Raw genomic sequence first — 22850 nt, forward strand, 5'->3', positions numbered from 1 at the left:
GCACCCCCGCCGGCGAGACTGGGCTGCTGCTTGGGCTGGGCGGTCAGAGTATGGAGTGGGGCTGGGGTGAGGTGGCAAGCAGCCCAGGGTGGGAGAGACGTCGTGACAGAGCGACTGGAGGCCACGTCCCACGTCCCAAAAGGGTAGGGAATGCAACTGGACCCGAGACATAAATAAGCCGTCTTCAGGACGCACATTCACGTCTCAGGCATGTGTCTGGGGCTGAGATGAAAAGAGGTCCGAGGGAGAGAAACAAGGCAGCATCGTCGACTAAAGTGGTGGATTGGGGTTAGGTTGGGAGATGCGACATGGCGGTGGTGGTGCCGGCAGAATGAGGGGAGAGAGTGTGGAGTAGCCGGAACACGATGAATATAGACGGTGCACATGCCACGCGTACACTCGTGTGGTCGCGTTAAGGACTGTGTGACCAACTAGGGGAAAGTGATGAGTTACTCCCCGGAGTCGCGACTTCCTTCCTACTGGAAGGGCAACCATGGCATCATTTTCTGGATGTGGGGAGCCAGCGAGGGGGAGAGAGAGAGAGGAAAAGAGGTCGAGGTGGTGAAATGTGAAGAGGAGAGGTGGGGCGAGTGGCTGCAAGCCCGTGGTGCCTGGCGGTGTTCCTTGAAGTGAAATGCGTCGGGCAGAGGCGGTGGCAGGGCAATGAAGAGAAACAGGAGCAGGAGGCTGCCCAGGGCTGGTGTCTGGCGCGCTCTCGTGTTTGGAGGGGTTGTTGTTACCAAGGTGGGGGGGCGGGGGGACAGGCTCAACCGTAAGTCAGTGGAGAGAGGCACGGAAGAAAGGGCAGAGGGGCGTCGCGCGTGGGAGCGCAGCCGGTGCCGGACTCGCTCGCGCGCCCCGAGTGTAAGGAGGCGGCAGAGGCGAGCGCAGCTACGCCTTGGTGCTGCTGCAGCACCAAAATGGGAGGGTGTGCTGCATGGGCCGGGAATCGAACCCGGGCCTCCCGCGTGGCAGGCGAGAATTCTACCACTGAACCACCCATGCACCGATGGCAAACGCCAACGGAAGCTGGTGCAGCGGAGCTCGCCACCAGCGGCCGTTCACTGGTCACCGCCTGCCGTGGGCCTCCGTCCTATTGGAGCGGCCACGAGAGGCTGGCCCGATGGGGCGGGCAGAAGGGGAGGCTCCCGTCACGTCGAGGGACCTGAGGCGGGGCGCGGAGGGAGAGCGGAGGGAGAGAGGCCGACTCGGCCCATCTTGTGCTTTCTCTGCCGCCCAGGGCCGAGAGACTGCCCGCCGGGGTCTCCAGGGGAAGGACCAGCCGTGGCCCGCGCCCGAATGCCCGTGTGGGCAGGTGAGCTGTGGCGGGCCTTGCTGAGCGCGGATCCCCGGCACAGACCCAAAGTTCTTGTTTTTGTTTTTGTTTGTTTCTTTCTTTCTTTCTTTCTTTCGAGGGTCCTTTTTTTTTCTTTCTTTTCTTCACCGCCGGGCCGGCCTTCTCACTTGTGTCACCTGCGGGTGGGTGGGGAGGTGGGTGTGTCAGCGAGCGGGGGCGGCGATGGGGAACGGGTCTCGCAGCCGTGGCGTGCGGGCTCAGAAACGCAGACCAAGTCCGTGGGCGCCTCGCTCCTGCGCTGTGACCCACCCCACCGGCTCGCACTTGGGCTGGTAGGGAGGCTGGAGCGCGAGAAAGGAGCGGAGGAGCGCTTCGGCAGAGCCGCAGCTGGCTGACCCTGGAGAAGGCGCGCTGGGTGTGGCTGGGACGGCCCAGGCCGCGGCTTCCCCCGTGGGGATGCGGTGTGGCGCGGAGCTGGTCCCGGCGGGGCCTGGCGTTTGTGGGCGCGTGACGGGGATCTAGGGCTTCCGCTCGTGATTCCTCGTTGGCTGTCTTTCCGGGTTTGGACTCGCCTGCCAGGCTGTGTGCAGGGTTCCCGCTGCCTGTGGCCGGCAGGCGTCCGGGCTGCAGGTGGGCCGGCAGGCAGGTGTTAGCGGGAAGGGAGCACAAGTAGCGAGGTGGGATCGGCGACGTGGCTAGGGCGTCTGGAGAATGGAATGCGCGGCCGGGGTCCGAGGGGTCGGAGGAAAGGACAGGATGTTGGATGGCGTGCCTCTGGTGGGAGAAGTGTGTGCGGCTCCACGAGCGAGTCGCTCGCTGCCGTTCAGCGGTCAGAAGTTGGAGGGTGAAACCGGGCGGGCTGTGCAGGCCAGGACGCCTCTGGGCAGCGCAGCGGCGATTCGAGGCGGTGGGCGGTGGGCGGTGGGCGGTGGGCGGTGGGCGGAGGCCGGTGGGAGGAAGGAGGGAAAAGGAGGAATAGGGCAAGAATCTGGGCTGTGTCTGTTTGGGCGGGCGGAGGAGATAGGCAGGGAAGAGCGTGGAAGGTGGTCGCGGTCGCTCGCTGTGTGTGGGGCCAGGGAAGAGGGCGTGCGAGGTGGCGGGGAGGGCGTCCGTCCGAAGGGCAATTGGTAGAGGGTCGCGGGCGCTGGCGCATGGTCCTGGGCTGTTTCTGCGACAGGCGGCGGGTGGGCAGGAAGAACGGACGTGCCTGAGAAGCGGCGGCGTTTTGGAGGCTTGCTTCAAGGGGGCTGGAGTTTGGAGAGCGGGCAAGGGCTCAAGGCAGGAACCGGCCAAAGGTGCTCCAGGGTTGCCATGGGCGTTGCCCTCCGGCGGGCGGGCCAAAAGGTCGGCTTGTCAGGAGTGGGATTCGAACCCACGCCTCCAGGGGAGACTGCGACCTGAACGCAGCGCCTTAGACCGCTCGGCCATCCTGACGGCGCGCCGGAGCGCGTCGCCGCTCGCATGGCTGGGACCCGGCGCGAACGCCTGCGCCGTTGGCCGGCGCCTGTCTGGGTTCGGTGCGCAACCGACGGACCGCGCGGGCGGAGCGGGCGCCAGGTGAACGGAGCCGGCCGGCGTTGACGTGGACGCCCCCGCGTCCCCACCCCGGACCCAAACGGTCCGCGTCGGGCCGGCCGCCGCCGCCGCACGCCCCAGCCCCCGCGCCTGGGCTCGCCGAACCCCGCAGGGCGCTGCGCCCACCGCGTCCTAGGAGCAGCGGCCTGACTGTTTCGCCCGCGCCTCTTCCTGCCCCGGCGCGATCCCCGCGTTGGAGACAGCAGGCAGGGCGCACGGGGAGGTTCCACGCCGCTCCGGTACCTGTCGGGGTCCGGGTCCGGCTCCGGGTCCCAGCGGGATCGCAGGGTGCTTTGTTGGGTGTCGGGGTAGGTCGCGCCAATGGTGGCGGGGGGCGGGTGGCGGGTGGCGGGTGACGGGTGGCGGGTGGCGGGTGGCGGTTGGCGGGTGGAGGGCGAGCACACACCGGGCCCCTGCGGTCGGGGGAGGGGATCAAGGCAGGGCTAGGCGTCCGCGGTCGCAGTGGGGTCTGGCGTCCCGGCGACGGTCGCCGTCGTCCTCGTTAGTATAGTGGTGAGTATCCCCGCCTGTCACGCGGGAGACCGGGGTTCGATTCCCCGACGGGGAGGCAGCCGTCCTTTTTGGGCCGCCGCCTCGGACCCAGCCTGTGGGCCCTCCTTCTCCTTCCTCCGCCCTCCAGCTAGTGGCAGTGCGCCATCTCGGGCCTGGCCTGCCCGGCCCCTTGGCCCCCTGGGCCCCCTGGGCCCCCTGGGCCCCCTTGGCCTCCTGGGCCCCCTTGGCCTCCTGCCTTTTCTTCTCGCCCGCGGCTTGGTCGCCGCAGGCGGGCGGCCTCCTCTGGCCCCCCACGGCGCCCGACGAGCTGCCGGCCCAAAGTGGGTGTCGGAAGAGGCTTTCTGCGACGCACAGGGCCCGGCGCCCGGTGGGAGGCGGAGGAGCGAGGACCCTGTCGGCGCCGGCCGTGTCCCCGCCGGGCACCTGGTGGGGAAGGGCTCTGGCGGCCCCGGGCGGCGAGGGAGCGAGAGCGCCCCCAGAGGCAGGCGGGCGGAACGGGGCAGCCGCGCTCGCCTTGCACCGGTGGGGCGCCGGGCGGCCTTCGGCGGGGCCGTGGCAGCGCGGAGCTGCGGGCGGGCGGACGGACCGGGCGTCGGGGCCGCGCTGCCCCGGGCGTCGGCGGCGCGCTGGTGGGAGCCCCGGGCCGGCGTGGCGGGGCTGCCCGCGCCGTGCGGCGTTGGTGGTATAGTGGTGAGCATAGCTGCCTTCCAAGCAGTTGACCCGGGTTCGATTCCCGGCCAACGCAGCGGGCCGACCTTTTGCGGAGGTCCCGGGCGCGGAGCTCGTGTGGCAGCTTGGCCTGTGGCTGCGTGCCTGTGCGCCCGGGAAGGAGGCGCGCGGTGTTTGGAGGGTGTGCTGCGAACAGGGCAGAGCTGCTCGTGAGGGCAGGCCGGTTGCCGCCGGCGTCGCGGGGGCTGGTTGCGGGTGTTTGTTTTAACCCGAAGCAGGGGACAGGCGCCAAGGTAGCGCCAAGGTAGCGCCAAGGTAGTGCTGGGGGCCGGAGGCGCCCGGGGCCAGGAGGCGCAAGCCGGGCCCCGAAGCCGTCTCTCCCTGGTGGTCTAGTGGTTAGGATTCGGCGCTCTCACCGCCGCGGCCCGGGTTCGATTCCCGGTCAGGGAAGCCTTCCTTCTTTGGCTCTGCCTGCCAGCTGCCAGGCCCCTTCACACCTCCCCTTTTGGCCAACAGGCTCGCTCGCTCGCTTCTCCCGCGCCCCAGCCACAACCTCCCGCGGCCTCCACGTGCGCCCCAACGCTCCCCGCCTGCCTCCACCCATCCGTCCTTTTGGCCTCGCTGGCGCCACCTTCGCAACATCAGCTTCACAGCTCTTCCTTGTCACGTGCTCGCCTCGCTCCCACTCTTTCTCAGCGGCAAAGCCCACTGGCCAGGTCAGGCTTTCTCCTCCCATGGCCGCCAGGTGACCCGCCACCACCACCGCCACCCTCGCACTCTCGGCTGGCCACCGAATGGGCCAGGACTCTCGAGCAGAGCGGCTTCCGCCAAGCCAAGCCCGGTGGCTGACGGGCCACTTCTCTCTCGGCTGCGGGGGATCTGGGCCTAATGGTTGGGCCACCCGCCAGAGCCACTCATGCCAGCAAGCGCACTGGCTTTTCCGAGGCGTGCCAGACCCTGAGCGCGGGATCCGTGATTGGGCTCCACGGGTGTCACCGGCTTCGGTAGAAATGGCAGCGGAACTTGAGGAGCCGAGACCACGGGCCATAGCGCCAGGGAGGCCGAGCTGCGACAGTCACTCTGGCAGCATGACTATGTTCTTCTTCATGCGGACATGATATCGATGGGATTCCTGTGACGTGTGGTAACACGTGTAGACTGCGTAGTGATCGATGAGCCACTGAGGGGATGTAGGGCATCCATCCCGTGGGTGTCTGTCGTCTCTACCTGTTGGGAGCATCTCAGGTGCTGTCTTCCAGGAGCTCTTCGGAAACACGCACTAATACGTCGTTGTTACCCCTAGTCGCCCTACTCTGCCCTAGAACATTCTTAGAACGTATTCCCTCCATCTAAACGCATGCTGATACCCAATTCACCAACCTCGCTTCACCGCAGTCACCCACACACCCTCTCCAGCCTCTGATCTCTACCTGTTGAGAGCATCTCAGGTGCTGTCTTCCAGGAGCTCTTCGGAAACACGCACTAATACGTCGTTGTTACCCCTAGTCGCCCTACTCTGCCCTAGAACATTCTTAGAACGTATTCCCTCCATCTAAACGCATGCTCGTACCCATTTCACCAACCTCTCTTCACCGCAGTCACCCACACACCCTCTCCAGCCTCTGGTGTCTATCGTTCTACTCTCTACCTCCACAAGGTGAACTTTTTGAGCTCCCAGGATTGGGGTAAGAACCTGCCCTCTCTGTCTTTCTGTGCCCGGCTCATTTGGTGTTCCATCGTGACCTATAGCTCCGCCTCTGTTGCTGCAGACGAGAGGATTTCGTTCTTTTCTACGGCCAAATGGCATTCCATGGTGTCCATATGCCACATTCTTGTTAATCCATTTCCCGGCTGACGGACACTTAGGTTGTCTTAACGACATCTTGCCTACTTGCACGTCCTTCATAGGCTCTCTGCAAGAAGAAAAATATGGCTCTTTTTGCCCGACCTCGCAGGCAGTCAGACCTTATGGTTGTCTTCCCCTGTTCCCTAAAAGTCGCTGTTCTTCTATTCTTTCTCAAGGTGCGCTGATCTCATATTGTTCAAACACACGTGTTTTACCATCAATTTGTAGAGTTAACACAATTGTCACAGGGGTCCTGAGGTGAGGTACATCCTCAGCTTACGGAGATAACAGGATTAAGAGATTAAAGTAAAGACAGGCGTAAGAAATTATAAAAGCATTATTTGGGAACCGAAGAAAGTCCATATTAAAATGAAGTCTTCACAGTTTACGTGCCTCTGCCGCGGCTCCAGCCGGTCCCTCCGTTCGGGGTCCCTGACTTCCCGCAACATACACGTGCGTGTGTGTACACGTGCTCCCGCTCACTGTTGACGGGTTTGAGATTCTCGCCTATTCTGGATGTGAAAATGAATCTTGAGAGGTCCCATTAGTTAGACCAACCTGGCCACGGGCATTGAAGCGTGGAGATGCAGGAGTTCGTGGGGAAAACCCAACGGCCAGGCTGACCAAAGCGCATGTGCGGGGTTGGGGTTCCTGATAGACTTCCAGCCGAAGTTTGCTTCCCATTGCCTGACCTACGCTCTCTATCTTCTCCCCAAATGTCAAGGAACATGTGGAGATGGTACCCATCCCCAGCGCCAAGATTCGCTGTGGAACGCTTTTCCCATCCCCTCCTTAGCACAGATGAGCCCAGTGCTCCAACCCTCTATTCAACCCGTATTGATCATTATTGTTTGGCTGATCCCCCAAGTCAATGGCAGAAGTCAGTCGACTTCTTGCCAAAACTCCTCTGTAGGGGCAAAGTAGACGTCCAACCAACTGCACAAACCTCTCCCGTGTCATTCGTGGGATCTTGGCACAGTCGGATCACCTGCAGAGACCAGACCCTGTCGGGGATAGAGATGTTTGCCATCCCCACGGGAGGCTGGCTTGCTTGCCAGCGTGATGTGGGTGGATGTCAGTGGGTGACAGTGATGGACGAAGGTGTCCGTTCCCGTGGCTGGCGTCCACCCCCGCCCGGGGCAAGGGGCTGACACCGAGGAAAGGAGAGAAGCATGTCGCGTGCTGGGAGCTGGAAGAAGGAGTCCAGGGTGTCCAGGGGGTGCACAGGGCTGGCTGGCCAGGTCTGGGAGTGAGGCTGTCCAGTGAAACGGAGGTTGTGCAGATGCCTGGGGCGTCAGGGCACCTCGCGGGCCGCCTATGCGGTCGGAGGGATCCCAGCTGGTGGCGGAGCTGGCGTGTGTCTGAAGAGCCTGAAGGAGGCCAGGGCTGGGGGATATGAGTCGTCTGAGTGAGGGACATTGACGGCGAGAGGGAGAGTTGACTGTGCGAGAGAGAGAGACAGAGAGATAGAGACAGAGAGAGAGAGAGAGAGAGAGAGAGACAGAGACAGAGACAGAGAAAGACAGAGAGGGTGAGAGATTGAGAGAGTGAGAGAGAGAGACAGACAGAGAGAGAGAGAGAGTGTGTGTCTGTGTGTGTGTGTGTGTGTGTGTGTGTGTGAGTGAAAGGGCGGGTGGGGTGAGACAAAGGTGGTGGAGGGAGGGCTGAGCCTGAAGGCTGGTGGGAACAGTACCTTTTCAGCGGGTTGGCCTGGGCAGGAAGGAAGTCTGTGTGGTCAAAGGGCACCCCCGCCGGCGAGACTGGGCTGCTGCTTGGGCTGGGCGGTCAGAGTATGGAGTGGGGCTGGGGTGAGGTGGCAAGCAGCCCAGGGTGGGAGAGACGTCGTGACAGAGCGACTGGAGGCCACGTCCCACGTCCCAAAAGGGTAGGGAATGCAACTGGACCCGAGACATAAATAAGCCGTCTTCAGGACGCACATTCACGTCTCAGGCATGTGTCTGGGGCTGAGATGAAAAGAGGTCCGAGGGAGAGAAACAAGGCAGCATCGTCGACTAAAGTGGTGGATTGGGGTTAGGTTGGGAGATGCGACATGGCGGTGGTGGTGCCGGCAGAATGAGGGGAGAGAGTGTGGAGTAGCCGGAACACGATGAATATAGACGGTGCACATGCCACGCGTACACTCGTGTGGTCGCGTTAAGGACTGTGTGACCAACTAGGGGAAAGTGATGAGTTACTCCCCGGAGTCGCGACTTCCTTCCTACTGGAAGGGCAACCATGGCATCATTTTCTGGATGTGGGGAGCCAGCGAGGGGGAGAGAGAGAGAGGAAAAGAGGTCGAGGTGGTGAAATGTGAAGAGGAGAGGTGGGGCGAGTGGCTGCAAGCCCGTGGTGCCTGGCGGTGTTCCTTGAAGTGAAATGCGTCGGGCAGAGGCGGTGGCAGGGCAATGAAGAGAAACAGGAGCAGGAGGCTGCCCAGGGCTGGTGTCTGGCGCGCTCTCGTGTTTGGAGGGGTTGTTGTTACCAAGGTGGGGGGGCGGGGGGACAGGCTCAACCGTAAGTCAGTGGAGAGAGGCACGGAAGAAAGGGCAGAGGGGCGTCGCGCGTGGGAGCGCAGCCGGTGCCGGACTCGCTCGCGCGCCCCGAGTGTAAGGAGGCGGCAGAGGCGAGCGCAGCTACGCCTTGGTGCTGCTGCAGCACCAAAATGGGAGGGTGTGCTGCATGGGCCGGGAATCGAACCCGGGCCTCCCGCGTGGCAGGCGAGAATTCTACCACTGAACCACCCATGCACCGATGGCAAACGCCAACGGAAGCTGGTGCAGCGGAGCTCGCCACCAGCGGCCGTTCACTGGTCACCGCCTGCCGTGGGCCTCCGTCCTATTGGAGCGGCCACGAGAGGCTGGCCCGATGGGGCGGGCAGAAGGGGAGGCTCCCGTCACGTCGAGGGACCTGAGGCGGGGCGCGGAGGGAGAGCGGAGGGAGAGAGGCCGACTCGGCCCATCTTGTGCTTTCTCTGCCGCCCAGGGCCGAGAGACTGCCCGCCGGGGTCTCCAGGGGAAGGACCAGCCGTGGCCCGCGCCCGAATGCCCGTGTGGGCAGGTGAGCTGTGGCGGGCCTTGCTGAGCGCGGATCCCCGGCACAGACCCAAAGTTCTTGTTTTTGTTTTTGTTTGTTTCTTTCTTTCTTTCTTTCTTTCGAGGGTCCTTTTTTTTTCTTTCTTTTCTTCACCGCCGGGCCGGCCTTCTCACTTGTGTCACCTGCGGGTGGGTGGGGAGGTGGGTGTGTCAGCGAGCGGGGGCGGCGATGGGGAACGGGTCTCGCAGCCGTGGCGTGCGGGCTCAGAAACGCAGACCAAGTCCGTGGGCGCCTCGCTCCTGCGCTGTGACCCACCCCACCGGCTCGCACTTGGGCTGGTAGGGAGGCTGGAGCGCGAGAAAGGAGCGGAGGAGCGCTTCGGCAGAGCCGCAGCTGGCTGACCCTGGAGAAGGCGCGCTGGGTGTGGCTGGGACGGCCCAGGCCGCGGCTTCCCCCGTGGGGATGCGGTGTGGCGCGGAGCTGGTCCCGGCGGGGCCTGGCGTTTGTGGGCGCGTGACGGGGATCTAGGGCTTCCGCTCGTGATTCCTCGTTGGCTGTCTTTCCGGGTTTGGACTCGCCTGCCAGGCTGTGTGCAGGGTTCCCGCTGCCTGTGGCCGGCAGGCGTCCGGGCTGCAGGTGGGCCGGCAGGCAGGTGTTAGCGGGAAGGGAGCACAAGTAGCGAGGTGGGATCGGCGACGTGGCTAGGGCGTCTGGAGAATGGAATGCGCGGCCGGGGTCCGAGGGGTCGGAGGAAAGGACAGGATGTTGGATGGCGTGCCTCTGGTGGGAGAAGTGTGTGCGGCTCCACGAGCGAGTCGCTCGCTGCCGTTCAGCGGTCAGAAGTTGGAGGGTGAAACCGGGCGGGCTGTGCAGGCCAGGACGCCTCTGGGCAGCGCAGCGGCGATTCGAGGCGGTGGGCGGTGGGCGGTGGGCGGTGGGCGGTGGGCGGAGGCCGGTGGGAGGAAGGAGGGAAAAGGAGGAATAGGGCAAGAATCTGGGCTGTGTCTGTTTGGGCGGGCGGAGGAGATAGGCAGGGAAGAGCGTGGAAGGTGGTCGCGGTCGCTCGCTGTGTGTGGGGCCAGGGAAGAGGGCGTGCGAGGTGGCGGGGAGGGCGTCCGTCCGAAGGGCAATTGGTAGAGGGTCGCGGGCGCTGGCGCATGGTCCTGGGCTGTTTCTGCGACAGGCGGCGGGTGGGCAGGAAGAACGGACGTGCCTGAGAAGCGGCGGCGTTTTGGAGGCTTGCTTCAAGGGGGCTGGAGTTTGGAGAGCGGGCAAGGGCTCAAGGCAGGAACCGGCCAAAGGTGCTCCAGGGTTGCCATGGGCGTTGCCCTCCGGCGGGCGGGCCAAAAGGTCGGCTTGTCAGGAGTGGGATTCGAACCCACGCCTCCAGGGGAGACTGCGACCTGAACGCAGCGCCTTAGACCGCTCGGCCATCCTGACGGCGCGCCGGAGCGCGTCGCCGCTCGCATGGCTGGGACCCGGCGCGAACGCCTGCGCCGTTGGCCGGCGCCTGTCTGGGTTCGGTGCGCAACCGACGGACCGCGCGGGCGGAGCGGGCGCCAGGTGAACGGAGCCGGCCGGCGTTGACGTGGACGCCCCCGCGTCCCCACCCCGGACCCAAACGGTCCGCGTCGGGCCGGCCGCCGCCGCCGCACGCCCCAGCCCCCGCGCCTGGGCTCGCCGAACCCCGCAGGGCGCTGCGCCCACCGCGTCCTAGGAGCAGCGGCCTGACTGTTTCGCCCGCGCCTCTTCCTGCCCCGGCGCGATCCCCGCGTTGGAGACAGCAGGCAGGGCGCACGGGGAGGTTCCACGCCGCTCCGGTACCTGTCGGGGTCCGGGTCCGGCTCCGGGTCCCAGCGGGATCGCAGGGTGCTTTGTTGGGTGTCGGGGTAGGTCGCGCCAATGGTGGCGGGGGGCGGGTGGCGGGTGGCGGGTGACGGGTGGCGGGTGGCGGGTGGCGGTTGGCGGGTGGAGGGCGAGCACACACCGGGCCCCTGCGGTCGGGGGAGGGGATCAAGGCAGGGCTAGGCGTCCGCGGTCGCAGTGGGGTCTGGCGTCCCGGCGACGGTCGCCGTCGTCCTCGTTAGTATAGTGGTGAGTATCCCCGCCTGTCACGCGGGAGACCGGGGTTCGATTCCCCGACGGGGAGGCAGCCGTCCTTTTTGGGCCGCCGCCTCGGACCCAGCCTGTGGGCCCTCCTTCTCCTTCCTCCGCCCTCCAGCTAGTGGCAGTGCGCCATCTCGGGCCTGGCCTGCCCGGCCCCTTGGCCCCCTGGGCCCCCTGGGCCCCCTGGGCCCCCTTGGCCTCCTGGGCCCCCTTGGCCTCCTGCCTTTTCTTCTCGCCCGCGGCTTGGTCGCCGCAGGCGGGCGGCCTCCTCTGGCCCCCCACGGCGCCCGACGAGCTGCCGGCCCAAAGTGGGTGTCGGAAGAGGCTTTCTGCGACGCACAGGGCCCGGCGCCCGGTGGGAGGCGGAGGAGCGAGGACCCTGTCGGCGCCGGCCGTGTCCCCGCCGGGCACCTGGTGGGGAAGGGCTCTGGCGGCCCCGGGCGGCGAGGGAGCGAGAGCGCCCCCAGAGGCAGGCGGGCGGAACGGGGCAGCCGCGCTCGCCTTGCACCGGTGGGGCGCCGGGCGGCCTTCGGCGGGGCCGTGGCAGCGCGGAGCTGCGGGCGGGCGGACGGACCGGGCGTCGGGGCCGCGCTGCCCCGGGCGTCGGCGGCGCGCTGGTGGGAGCCCCGGGCCGGCGTGGCGGGGCTGCCCGCGCCGTGCGGCGTTGGTGGTATAGTGGTGAGCATAGCTGCCTTCCAAGCAGTTGACCCGGGTTCGATTCCCGGCCAACGCAGCGGGCCGACCTTTTGCGGAGGTCCCGGGCGCGGAGCTCGTGTGGCAGCTTGGCCTGTGGCTGCGTGCCTGTGCGCCCGGGAAGGAGGCGCGCGGTGTTTGGAGGGTGTGCTGCGAACAGGGCAGAGCTGCTCGTGAGGGCAGGCCGGTTGCCGCCGGCGTCGCGGGGGCTGGTTGCGGGTGTTTGTTTTAACCCGAAGCAGGGGACAGGCGCCAAGGTAGCGCCAAGGTAGCGCCAAGGTAGTGCTGGGGGCCGGAGGCGCCCGGGGCCAGGAGGCGCAAGCCGGGCCCCGAAGCCGTCTCTCCCTGGTGGTCTAGTGGTTAGGATTCGGCGCTCTCACCGCCGCGGCCCGGGTTCGATTCCCGGTCAGGGAAGCCTTCCTTCTTTGGCTCTGCCTGCCAGCTGCCAGGCCCCTTCACACCTCCCCTTTTGGCCAACAGGCTCGCTCGCTCGCTTCTCCCGCGCCCCAGCCACAACCTCCCGCGGCCTCCACGTGCGCCCCAACGCTCCCCGCCTGCCTCCACCCATCCGTCCTTTTGGCCTCGCTGGCGCCACCTTCGCAACATCAGCTTCACAGCTCTTCCTTGTCACGTGCTCGCCTCGCTCCCACTCTTTCTCAGCGGCAAAGCCCACTGGCCAGGTCAGGCTTTCTCCTCCCATGGCCGCCAGGTGACCCGCCACCACCACCGCCACCCTCGCACTCTCGGCTGGCCACCGAATGGGCCAGGACTCTCGAGCAGAGCGGCTTCCGCCAAGCCAAGCCCGGTGGCTGACGGGCCACTTCTCTCTCGGCTGCGGGGGATCTGGGCCTAATGGTTGGGCCACCCGCCAGAGCCACTCATGCCAGCAAGCGCACTGGCTTTTCCGAGGCGTGCCAGACCCTGAGCGCGGGATCCGTGATTGGGCTCCACGGGTGTCACCGGCTTCGGTAGAAATGGCAGCGGAACTTGAGGAGCCGAGACCACGGGCCATAGCGCCAGGGAGGCCGAGCTGCGACAGTCACTCTGGCAGCATGACTATGTTCTTCTTCATGCGGACATGATATCGATGGGATTCCTGTGACGTGTGGTAACACGTGTAGACTGCGTAGTGATCGATGAGCCACTGAGGGGATGTAGGGCATCCATCCCGTGGGTGTCTGTCGTCTCTACCTGTTGGGAGCATCTCAGGTGCTGTCTTCCAGGAGCTCTTCGGAAACACGCACTAATACGTCGTTGTTACCCCTAGTCGCCCTACTCTGCCCTAGAACATTCTTAGAACGTATTCCCTCCATCTAAACGCATGCTGATACCCAATTCACCAACCTCGCTTCACCGCAGTCACCCACACACCCTCTCCAGCCTCTGATCTCTACCTGTTGAGAGCATCTCAGGTGCTGTCTTCCAGGAGCTCTTCGGAAACACGCACTAATACGTCGTTGTTACCCCTAGTCGCCCTACTCTGCCCTAGAACATTCTTAGAACGTATTCCCTCCATCTAAACGCATGCTCGTACCCATTTCACCAACCTCTCTTCACCGCAGTCACCCACACACCCTCTCCAGCCTCTGGTGTCTATCGTTCTACTCTCTACCTCCACAAGGTGAACTTTTTGAGCTCCCAGGATTGGGGTAAGAACCTGCCCTCTCTGTCTTTCTGTGCCCGGCTCATTTGGTGTTCCATCGTGACCTATAGCTCCGCCTCTGTTGCTGCAGACGAGAGGATTTCGTTCTTTTCTACGGCCAAATGGCATTCCATGGTGTCCATATGCCACATTCTTGTTAATCCATTTCCCGGCTGACGGACACTTAGGTTGTCTTAACGACATCTTGCCTACTTGCACGTCCTTCATAGGCTCTCTGCAAGAAGAAAAATATGGCTCTTTTTGCCCGACCTCGCAGGCAGTCAGACCTTATGGTTGTCTTCCCCTGTTCCCTAAAAGTCGCTGTTCTTCTATTCTTTCTCAAGGTGCGCTGATCTCATATTGTTCAAACACACGTGTTTTACCATCAATTTGTAGAGTTAACACAATTGTCACAGGGGTCCTGAGGTGAGGTACATCCTCAGCTTACGGAGATAACAGGATTAAGAGATTAAAGTAAAGACAGGCGTAAGAAATTATAAAAGCATTATTTGGGAACCGAAGAAAGTCCATATTAAAATGAAGTCTTCACAGTTTACGTGCCTCTGCCGCGGCTCCAGCCGGTCCCTCCGTTCGGGGTCCCTGACTTCCCGCAACATACACGTGCGTGTGTGTACACGTGCTCCCGCTCACTGTTGACGGGTTTGAGATTCTCGCCTATTCTGGATGTGAAAATGAATCTTGAGAGGTCCCATTAGTTAGACCAACCTGGCCACGGGCATTGAAGCGTGGAGATGCAGGAGTTCGTGGGGAAAACCCAACGGCCAGGCTGACCAAAGCGCATGTGCGGGGTTGGGGTTCCTGATAGACTTCCAGCCGAAGTTTGCTTCCCATTGCCTGACCTACGCTCTCTATCTTCTCCCCAAATGTCAAGGAACATGTGGAGATGGTACCCATCCCCAGCGCCAAGATTCGCTGTGGAACGCTTTTCCCATCCCCTCCTTAGCACAGATGAGCCCAGTGCTCCAACCCTCTATTCAACCCGTATTGATCATTATTGTTTGGCTGATCCCCCAAGTCAATGGCAGAAGTCAGTCGACTTCTTGCCAAAACTCCTCTGTAGGGGCAAAGTAGACGTCCAACCAACTGCACAAACCTCTCCCGTGTCATTCGTGGGATCTTGGCACAGTCAGATCACCTGCAGAGACCAGACCCTGTCGGGGATAGAGATGTTTGCCATCCCCACGGGAGGCTGGCTTGCTTGCCAGCGTGATGTGGGTGGATGTCAGTGGGTGACAGTGATGGACGAAGGTGTCCGTTCCCGTGGCTGGCGTCCACCCCCGCCCGGGGCAAGGGGCTGACACCGAGGAAAGGAGAGAAGCATGTCGCGTGCTGGGAGCTGGAAGAAGGAGTCCAGGGTGTCCAGGGGGTGCACAGGGCTGGCTGGCCAGGTCTGGGAGTGAGGCTGTCCAGTGAAACGGAGGTTGTGCAGATGCCTGGGGCGTCAGGGCACCTCGCGGGCCGCCTATGCGGTCGGAGGGATCCCAGCTGGTGGCGGAGCTGGCGTGTGTCTGAAGAGCCTGAAGGAGGCCAGGGCTGGGGGATATGAGTCGTCTGAGTGAGGGACATTGACGGCGAGAGGGAGAGTTGACTGTGCGAGAGAGAGAGACAGAGAGATAGAGACAGAGAGAGAGAGAGAGAGAGACAGAGACAGAGACAGAGAAAGACAGAGAGGGTGAGAGATTGAGAGAGTGAGAGAGAGAGACAGACAGAGAGAGAGAGAGAGTGTGTGTCTGTGTGTGTGTGTGTGTGTGTGTGTGTGTGAGTGAAAGGGCGGGTGGGGTGAGACAAAGGTGGTGGAGGGAGGGCTGAGCCTGAAGGCTGGTGGGAACAGTACCTTTTCAGCGGGTTGGCCTGGGCAGGAAGGAAGTCTGTGTGGTCAAAGGGCACCCCCGCCGGCGAGACTGGGCTGCTGCTTGGGCTGGGCGGTCAGAGTATGGAGTGGGGCTGGGGTGAGGTGGCAAGCAGCCCAGGGTGGGAGAGACGTCGTGACAGAGCGACTGGAGGCCACGTCCCACGTCCCAAAAGGGTAGGGAATGCAACTGGACCCGAGACATAAATAAGCCGTCTTCAGGACGCACATTCACGTCTCAGGCATGTGTCTGGGGCTGAGATGAAAAGAGGTCCGAGGGAGAGAAACAAGGCAGCATCGTCGACTAAAGTGGTGGATTGGGGTTAGGTTGGGAGATGCGACATGGCGGTGGTGGTGCCGGCAGAATGAGGGGAGAGAGTGTGGAGTAGCCGGAACACGATGAATATAGACGGTGCACATGCCACGCGTACACTCGTGTGGTCGCGTTAAGGACTGTGTGACCAACTAGGGGAAAGTGATGAGTTACTCCCCGGAGTCGCGACTTCCTTCCTACTGGAAGGGCAACCATGGCATCATTTTCTGGATGTGGGGAGCCAGCGAGGGGGAGAGAGAGAGAGGAAAAGAGGTCGAGGTGGTGAAATGTGAAGAGGAGAGGTGGGGCGAGTGGCTGCAAGCCCGTGGTGCCTGGCGGTGTTCCTTGAAGTGAAATGCGTCGGGCAGAGGCGGTGGCAGGGCAATGAAGAGAAACAGGAGCAGGAGGCTGCCCAGGGCTGGTGTCTGGCGCGCTCTCGTGTTTGGAGGGGTTGTTGTTACCAAGGTGGGGGGGCGGGGGGACAGGCTCAACCGTAAGTCAGTGGAGAGAGGCACAGAAGAAAGGGCAGAGGGGCGTCGCGCGTGGGAGCGCAGCCGGTGCCGGACTCGCTCGCGCGCCCCGAGTGTAAGGAGGCGGCAGAGGCGAGCGCAGCTACGCCTTGGTGCTGCTGCAGCACCAAAATGGGAGGGTGTGCTGCATGGGCCGGGAATCGAACCCGGGCCTCCCGCGTGGCAGGCGAGAATTCTACCACTGAACCACCCATGCACCGATGGCAAACGCCAACGGAAGCTGGTGCAGCGGAGCTCGCCACCAGCGGCCGTTCACTGGTCACCGCCTGCCGTGGGCCTCCGTCCTATTGGAGCGGCCACGAGAGGCTGGCCCGATGGGGCGGGCAGAAGGGGAGGCTCCCGTCACGTCGAGGGACCTGAGGCGGGGCGCGGAGGGAGAGCGGAGGGAGAGAGGCCGACTCGGCCCATCTTGTGCTTTCTCTGCCGCCCAGGGCCGAGAGACTGCCCGCCGGGGTCTCCAGGGGAAGGACCAGCCGTGGCCCGCGCCCGAATGCCCGTGTGGGCAGGTGAGCTGTGGCGGGCCTTGCTGAGCGCGGATCCCCGGCACAGACCCAAAGTTCTTGTTTTTGTTTTTGTTTGTTTCTTTCTTTCTTTCTTTCTTTCGAGGGTCCTTTTTTTTTCTTTCTTTTCTTCACCGCCGGGCCGGCCTTCTCACTTGTGTCACCTGCGGGTGGGTGGGGAGGTGGGTGTGTCAGCGAGCGGGGGCGGCGATGGGGAACGGGTCTCGCAGCCGTGGCGTGCGGGCTCAGAAACGCAGACCAAGTCCGTGGGCGCCTCGCTCCTGCGCTGTGACCCACCCCACCGGCTCGCACTTGGGCTGGTAGGGAGGCTGGAGCGCGAGAAAGGAGCGGAGGAGCGCTTCGGCAGAGCCGCAGCTGGCTGACCCTGGAGAAGGCGCGCTGGGTGTGGCTGGGACGGCCCAGGCCGCGGCTTCCCCCGTGGGGATGCGGTGTGGCGCGGAGCTGGTCCCGGCGGGGCCTGGCGTTTGTGGGCGCGTGACGGGGATCTAGGGCTTCCGCTCGTGATTCCTCGTTGGCTGTCTTTCCGGGTTTGGACTCGCCTGCCAGGCTGTGTGCAGGGTTCCCGCTGCCTGTGGCCGGCAGGCGTCCGGGCTGCAGGTGGGCCGGCAGGCAGGTGTTAGCGGGAAGGGAGCACAAGTAGCAAGGTGGGATCGGCGACGTGGCTAGGGCGTCTGGAGAATGGAATGCGCGGCCGGGGTCCGAGGGGTCGGAGGAAAGGACAGGATGTTGGATGGCGTGCCTCTGGTGGGAGAAGTGTGTGCGGCTCCACGAGCGAGTCGCTCGCTGCCGTTCAGCGGTCAGAAGTTGGAGGGTGAAACCGGGCGGGCTGTGCAGGCCAGGACGCCTCTGGGCAGCGCAGCGGCGATTCGAGGCGGTGGGCGGTGGGCGGTGGGCGGTGGGCGGTGGGCGGAGGCCGGTGGGAGGAAGGAGGGAAAAGGAGGAATAGGGCAAGAATCTGGGCTGTGTCTGTTTGGGCGGGCGGAGGAGATAGGCAGGGAAGAGCGTGGAAGGTGGTCGCGGTCGCTCGCTGTGTGTGGGGCCAGGGAAGAGGGCGTGCGAGGTGGCGGGGAGGGCGTCCGTCCGAAGGGCAATTGGTAGAGGGTCGCGGGCGCTGGCGCATGGTCCTGGGCTGTTTCTGCGACAGGCGGCGGGTGGGCAGGAAGAACGGACGTGCCTGAGAAGCGGCGGCGTTTTGGAGGCTTGCTTCAAGGGGGCTGGAGTTTGGAGAGCGGGCAAGGGCTCAAGGCAGGAACCGGCCAAAGGTGCTCCAGGGTTGCCATGGGCGTTGCCCTCCGGCGGGCGGGCCAAAAGGTCGGCTTGTCAGGAGTGGGATTCGAACCCACGCCTCCAGGGGAGACTGCGACCTGAACGCAGCGCCTTAGACCGCTCGGCCATCCTGACGGCGCGCCGGAGCGCGTCGCCGCTCGCATGGCTGGGACCCGGCGCGAACGCCTGCGCCGTTGGCCGGCGCCTGTCTGGGTTCGGTGCGCAACCGACGGACCGCGCGGGCGGAGCGGGCGCCAGGTGAACGGAGCCGGCCGGCGTTGACGTGGACGCCCCCGCGTCCCCACCCCGGACCCAAACGGTCCGCGTCGGGCCGGCCGCCGCCGCCGCACGCCCCAGCCCCCGCGCCTGGGCTCGCCGAACCCCGCAGGGCGCTGCGCCCACCGCGTCCTAGGAGCAGCGGCCTGACTGTTTCGCCCGCGCCTCTTCCTGCCCCGGCGCGATCCCCGCGTTGGAGACAGCAGGCAGGGCGCACGGGGAGGTTCCACGCCGCTCCGGTACCTGTCGGGGTCCGGGTCCGGCTCCGGGTCCCAGCGGGATCGCAGGGTGCTTTGTTGGGTGTCGGGGTAGGTCGCGCCAATGGTGGCGGGGGGCGGGTGGCGGGTGGCGGGTGACGGGTGGCGGGTGGCGGGTGGCGGTTGGCGGGTGGAGGGCGAGCACACACCGGGCCCCTGCGGTCGGGGGAGGGGATCAAGGCAGGGCTAGGCGTCCGCGGTCGCAGTGGGGTCTGGCGTCCCGGCGACGGTCGCCGTCGTCCTCGTTAGTATAGTGGTGAGTATCCCCGCCTGTCACGCGGGAGACCGGGGTTCGATTCCCCGACGGGGAGGCAGCCGTCCTTTTTGGGCCGCCGCCTCGGACCCAGCCTGTGGGCCCTCCTTCTCCTTCCTCCGCCCTCCAGCTAGTGGCAGTGCGCCATCTCGGGCCTGGCCTGCCCGGCCCCTTGGCCCCCTGGGCCCCCTGGGCCCCCTGGGCCCCCTTGGCCTCCTGGGCCCCCTTGGCCTCCTGCCTTTTCTTCTCGCCCGCGGCTTGGTCGCCGCAGGCGGGCGGCCTCCTCTGGCCCCCCACGGCGCCCGACGAGCTGCCGGCCCAAAGTGGGTGTCGGAAGAGGCTTTCTGCGACGCACAGGGCCCGGCGCCCGGTGGGAGGCGGAGGAGCGAGGACCCTGTCGGCGCCGGCCGTGTCCCCGCCGGGCACCTGGTGGGGAAGGGCTCTGGCGGCCCCGGGCGGCGAGGGAGCGAGAGCGCCCCCAGAGGCAGGCGGGCGGAACGGGGCAGCCGCGCTCGCCTTGCACCGGTGGGGCGCCGGGCGGCCTTCGGCGGGGCCGTGGCAGCGCGGAGCTGCGGGCGGGCGGACGGACCGGGCGTCGGGGCCGCGCTGCCCCGGGCGTCGGCGGCGCGCTGGTGGGAGCCCCGGGCCGGCGTGGCGGGGCTGCCCGCGCCGTGCGGCGTTGGTGGTATAGTGGTGAGCATAGCTGCCTTCCAAGCAGTTGACCCGGGTTCGATTCCCGGCCAACGCAGCGGGCCGACCTTTTGCGGAGGTCCCGGGCGCGGAGCTCGTGTGGCAGCTTGGCCTGTGGCTGCGTGCCTGTGCGCCCGGGAAGGAGGCGCGCGGTGTTTGGAGGGTGTGCTGCGAACAGGGCAGAGCTGCTCGTGAGGGCAGGCCGGTTGCCGCCGGCGTCGCGGGGGCTGGTTGCGGGTGTTTGTTTTAACCCGAAGCAGGGGACAGGCGCCAAGGTAGCGCCAAGGTAGCGCCAAGGTAGTGCTGGGGGCCGGAGGCGCCCGGGGCCAGGAGGCGCAAGCCGGGCCCCGAAGCCGTCTCTCCCTGGTGGTCTAGTGGTTAGGATTCGGCGCTCTCACCGCCGCGGCCCGGGTTCGATTCCCGGTCAGGGAAGCCTTCCTTCTTTGGCTCTGCCTGCCAGCTGCCAGGCCCCTTCACACCTCCCCTTTTGGCCAACAGGCTCGCTCGCTCGCTTCTCCCGCGCCCCAGCCACAACCTCCCGCGGCCTCCACGTGCGCCCCAACGCTCCCCGCCTGCCTCCACCCATCCGTCCTTTTGGCCTCGCTGGCGCCACCTTCGCAACATCAGCTTCACAGCTCTTCCTTGTCACGTGCTCGCCTCGCTCCCACTCTTTCTCAGCGGCAAAGCCCACTGGCCAGGTCAGGCTTTCTCCTCCCATGGCCGCCAGGTGACCCGCCACCACCACCGCCACCCTCGCACTCTCGGCTGGCCACCGAATGGGCCAGGACTCTCGAGCAGAGCGGCTTCCGCCAAGCCAAGCCCGGTGGCTGACGGGCCACTTCTCTCTCGGCTGCGGGGGATCTGGGCCTAATGGTTGGGCCACCCGCCAGAGCCACTCATGCCAGCAAGCGCACTGGCTTTTCCGAGGCGTGCCAGACCCTGAGCGCGGGATCCGTGATTGGGCTCCACGGGTGTCACCGGCTTCGGTAGAAATGGCAGCGGAACTTGAGGAGCCGAGACCACGGGCCATAGCGCCAGGGAGGCCGAGCTGCGACAGTCACTCTGGCAGCATGACTATGTTCTTCTTCATGCGGACATGATATCGATGGGATTCCTGTGACGTGTGGTAACACGTGTAGACTGCGTAGTGATCGATGAGCCACTGAGGGGATGTAGGGCATCCATCCCGTGGGTGTCTGTCGTCTCTACCTGTTGGGAGCATCTCAGGTGCTGTCTTCCAGGAGCTCTTCGGAAACACGCACTAATACGTCGTTGTTACCCCTAGTCGCCCTACTCTGCCCTAGAACATTCTTAGAACGTATTCCCTCCATCTAAACGCATGCTGATACCCAATTCACCAACCTCGCTTCACCGCAGTCACCCACACACCCTCTCCAGCCTCTGATCTCTACCTGTTGAGAGCATCTCAGGTGCTGTCTTCCAGGAGCTCTTCGGAAACACGCACTAATACGTCGTTGTTACCCCTAGTCGCCCTACTCTGCCCTAGAACATTCTTAGAACGTATTCCCTCCATCTAAACGCATGCTCGTACCCATTTCACCAACCTCTCTTCACCGCAGTCACCCACACACCCTCTCCAGCCTCTGGTGTCTATCGTTCTACTCTCTACCTCCACAAGGTGAACTTTTTGAGCTCCCAGGATTGGGGTAAGAACCTGCCCTCTCTGTCTTTCTGTGCCCGGCTCATTTGGTGTTCCATCGTGACCTATAGCTCCGCCTCTGTTGCTGCAGATGAGAGGATTTCGTTCTTTTCTACGGCCAAATGGCATTCCATGGTGTCCATATGCCACATTCTTGTTAATCCATTTCCCGGCTGACGGACACTTAGGTTGTCTTAACGACATCTTGCCTACTTGCACGTCCTTCATAGGCTCTCTGCAAGAAGAAAAATATGGCTCTTTTTGCCCGACCTCGCAGGCAGTCAGACCTTATGGTTGTCTTCCCCTGTTCCCTAAAAGTCGCTGTTCTTCTATTCTTTCTCAAGGTGCGCTGATCTCATATTGTTCAAACACACGTGTTTTACCATCAATTTGTAGAGTTAACACAATTGTCACAGGGGTCCTGAGGTGAGGTACATCCTCAGCTTACGGAGATAACAGGATTAAGAGATTAAAGTAAAGACAGGCGTAAGAAATTATAAAAGCATTATTTGGGAACCGAAGAAAGTCCATATTAAAATGAAGTCTTCACAGTTTACGTGCCTCTGCCGCGGCTCCAGCCGGTCCCTCCGTTCGGGGTCCCTGACTTCCCGCAACATACACGTGCGTGTGTGTACACGTGCTCCCGCTCACTGTTGACGGGTTTGAGATTCTCGCCTATTCTGGATGTGAAAATGAATCTTGAGAGGTCCCATTAGTTAGACCAACCTGGCCACGGGCATTGAAGCGTGGAGATGCAGGAGTTCGTGGGGAAAACCCAACGGCCAGGCTGACCAAAGCGCATGTGCGGGGTTGGGGTTCCTGATAGACTTCCAGCCGAAGTTTGCTTCCCATTGCCTGACCTACGCTCTCTATCTTCTCCCCAAATGTCAAGGAACATGTGGAGATGGTACCCATCCCCAGCGCCAAGATTCGCTGTGGAACGCTTTTCCCATCCCCTCCTTAGCACAGATGAGCCCAGTGCTCCAACCCTCTATTCAACCCGTATTGATCATTATTGTTTGGCTGATCCCCCAAGTCAATGGCAGAAGTCAGTCGACTTCTTGCCAAAACTCCTCTGTAGGGGCAAAGTAGACGTCCAACCAACTGCACAAACCTCTCCCGTGTCATTCGTGGGATCTTGGCACAGTCGGATCACCTGCAGAGACCAGACCCTGTCGGGGATAGAGATGTTTGCCATCCCCACGGGAGGCTGGCTTGCTTGCCAGCGTGATGTGGGTGGATGTCAGTGGGTGACAGTGATGGACGAAGGTGTCCGTTCCCGTGGCTGGCGTCCACCCCCGCCCGGGGCAAGGGGCTGACACCGAGGAAAGGAGAGAAGCATGTCGCGTGCTGGGAGCTGGAAGAAGGAGTCCAGGGTGTCCAGGGGGTGCACAGGGCTGGCTGGCCAGGTCTGGGAGTGAGGCTGTCCAGTGAAACGGAGGTTGTGCAGATGCCTGGGGCGTCAGGGCACCTCGCGGGCCGCCTATGCGGTCGGAGGGATCCCAGCTGGTGGCGGAGCTGGCGTGTGTCTGAAGAGCCTGAAGGAGGCCAGGGCTGGGGGATATGAGTCGTCTGAGTGAGGGACATTGACGGCGAGAGGGAGAGTTGACTGTGCGAGAGAGAGAGACAGAGAGATAGAGACAGAGAGAGAGAGAGAGAGAGAGAGAGACAGAGACAGAGACAGAGAAAGACAGAGAGGGTGAGAGATTGAGAGAGTGAGAGAGAGAGACAGACAGAGAGAGAGAGAGAGTGTGTGTCTGTGTGTGTGTGTGTGTGTGTGTGTGTGTGAGTGAAAGGGCGGGTGGGGTGAGACAAAGGTGGTGGAGGGAGGGCTGAGCCT

The 22850-nt window shown here is 63.8% G+C and overlaps 13 non-coding genes across 13 annotated transcripts; 7 read left to right on the plus strand and 6 right to left on the minus strand.

Annotated features, from left to right (window-relative positions):
- Positions 1-934: 934 nt before the first annotated feature.
- Positions 935-1005, minus strand: TRNAG-GCC (transfer RNA glycine (anticodon GCC)). The gene has a single exon. It is a non-coding gene; the product is annotated as a tRNA-Gly (tRNA).
- A 1643-nt stretch (positions 1006-2648) lies between these two features.
- Positions 2649-2731, minus strand: TRNAL-CAG (transfer RNA leucine (anticodon CAG)). Its single transcript has one exon. It is a non-coding gene; the product is annotated as a tRNA-Leu (tRNA).
- Positions 2732-3368: 637 nt separating this feature from the next.
- On the plus strand, positions 3369-3440 carry TRNAD-GUC (transfer RNA aspartic acid (anticodon GUC)). Its single transcript has one exon. It is a non-coding gene; the product is annotated as a tRNA-Asp (tRNA).
- A 618-nt stretch (positions 3441-4058) lies between these two features.
- TRNAG-UCC (transfer RNA glycine (anticodon UCC)) lies at positions 4059-4130 on the plus strand. Its single transcript has one exon. It is a non-coding gene; the product is annotated as a tRNA-Gly (tRNA).
- Positions 4131-4432: 302 nt separating this feature from the next.
- On the plus strand, positions 4433-4504 carry TRNAE-CUC (transfer RNA glutamic acid (anticodon CUC)). The gene has a single exon. It is a non-coding gene; the product is annotated as a tRNA-Glu (tRNA).
- Positions 4505-8576: 4072 nt separating this feature from the next.
- TRNAG-GCC (transfer RNA glycine (anticodon GCC)) lies at positions 8577-8647 on the minus strand. Its single transcript has one exon. It is a non-coding gene; the product is annotated as a tRNA-Gly (tRNA).
- Positions 8648-10290: 1643 nt separating this feature from the next.
- TRNAL-CAG (transfer RNA leucine (anticodon CAG)) lies at positions 10291-10373 on the minus strand. The gene has a single exon. It is a non-coding gene; the product is annotated as a tRNA-Leu (tRNA).
- Positions 10374-11010: 637 nt separating this feature from the next.
- TRNAD-GUC (transfer RNA aspartic acid (anticodon GUC)) lies at positions 11011-11082 on the plus strand. The gene has a single exon. It is a non-coding gene; the product is annotated as a tRNA-Asp (tRNA).
- Positions 11083-11700: 618 nt separating this feature from the next.
- On the plus strand, positions 11701-11772 carry TRNAG-UCC (transfer RNA glycine (anticodon UCC)). Its single transcript has one exon. It is a non-coding gene; the product is annotated as a tRNA-Gly (tRNA).
- A 302-nt stretch (positions 11773-12074) lies between these two features.
- TRNAE-CUC (transfer RNA glutamic acid (anticodon CUC)) lies at positions 12075-12146 on the plus strand. Its single transcript has one exon. It is a non-coding gene; the product is annotated as a tRNA-Glu (tRNA).
- A 4066-nt stretch (positions 12147-16212) lies between these two features.
- On the minus strand, positions 16213-16283 carry TRNAG-GCC (transfer RNA glycine (anticodon GCC)). Its single transcript has one exon. It is a non-coding gene; the product is annotated as a tRNA-Gly (tRNA).
- Positions 16284-17926: 1643 nt separating this feature from the next.
- Positions 17927-18009, minus strand: TRNAL-CAG (transfer RNA leucine (anticodon CAG)). Its single transcript has one exon. It is a non-coding gene; the product is annotated as a tRNA-Leu (tRNA).
- A 637-nt stretch (positions 18010-18646) lies between these two features.
- Positions 18647-18718, plus strand: TRNAD-GUC (transfer RNA aspartic acid (anticodon GUC)). The gene has a single exon. It is a non-coding gene; the product is annotated as a tRNA-Asp (tRNA).
- The last annotated feature ends 4132 nt before the right edge of the window (positions 18719-22850 follow it).

The sequence above is a fragment of the Pongo abelii genome, chromosome 1 (assembly GCF_028885655.2).
Source record: "Pongo abelii isolate AG06213 chromosome 1, NHGRI_mPonAbe1-v2.0_pri, whole genome shotgun sequence".
Taxonomy (NCBI): domain Eukaryota; kingdom Metazoa; phylum Chordata; class Mammalia; order Primates; family Hominidae; genus Pongo; species Pongo abelii.